General features: G+C 48.8%; 1 non-coding gene across 1 annotated transcript; it reads right to left on the reverse strand.

Annotated features, from left to right (window-relative positions):
* Window positions 1-259: 259 nt before the first annotated feature.
* On the reverse strand, window positions 260-342 carry TRNAL-CAG (transfer RNA leucine (anticodon CAG)). Its single transcript has one exon. It is a non-coding gene; the product is annotated as a tRNA-Leu (tRNA).
* Between the last annotated feature and the right edge of the window lie 378 nt (window positions 343-720).

Consider the following 720-nt stretch of genomic DNA (forward strand, 5'->3'; position numbering starts at 1 on the left):
CACTATCTCCCGAATACTGGATACTGGCCGCACTTAAGCAACTGCAGCTATCGAGCTCGAAAAACCACTTCCAGGATGGCTGAGTTGGGAATCGAGTCCACCTCTATACTCATTTGACCTCCCGAAGCTGAGTGGACCCCATTCCAGCTCTCATACCACTTTTCAAATTTCATGGCAGGACGGGGAATCGAACCCGGGCCCCCGTTACTACTACTTACTTCGGGCAATGCTCTGTAGAAATAAGGCAGATAAAATGTCTTGTCAGAAGTGGGATTCGAACCCACGCCCACAGGGTGGACTGCGACCTGAACGCAGCGCCTTAGACCGCTCGGCCATCCTGACACAACGAGCCATTCTATCAGTAGGGCTTAAGATGCTTACATCGGCCCATGATTTATTGAAAATGGAAACCTACAATCTGTTTTCCAGTCTTCGACTGGGTAAGGGATGTAATTGTAAGTTGGGTATTCAGCCCAAAGGCTGGTTTAATCCTCTACAACTCCACCAAACAGCTGTCATAGATAGTCTAGGTGTTACTGAATAGGCATACTAGGGAAATGAGGACCGAGCTCGATAGCTGCAGTTGCGTAAGTGCGGCCAGTATCCAGTATTCGGGAGATAGTAGGTTCGAACCCCACTGTCGGTAGCCCTGTTAATGGTTTTCCGTGGTTTCCCATTTTCACACCAGGCAAATGCTAGAGCTGTACCTTAATTAAGGCT

Source organism: Anabrus simplex, chromosome 4 (genome assembly GCF_040414725.1).
Source record: "Anabrus simplex isolate iqAnaSimp1 chromosome 4, ASM4041472v1, whole genome shotgun sequence".
NCBI classification, from domain to species: domain Eukaryota; kingdom Metazoa; phylum Arthropoda; class Insecta; order Orthoptera; family Tettigoniidae; genus Anabrus; species Anabrus simplex.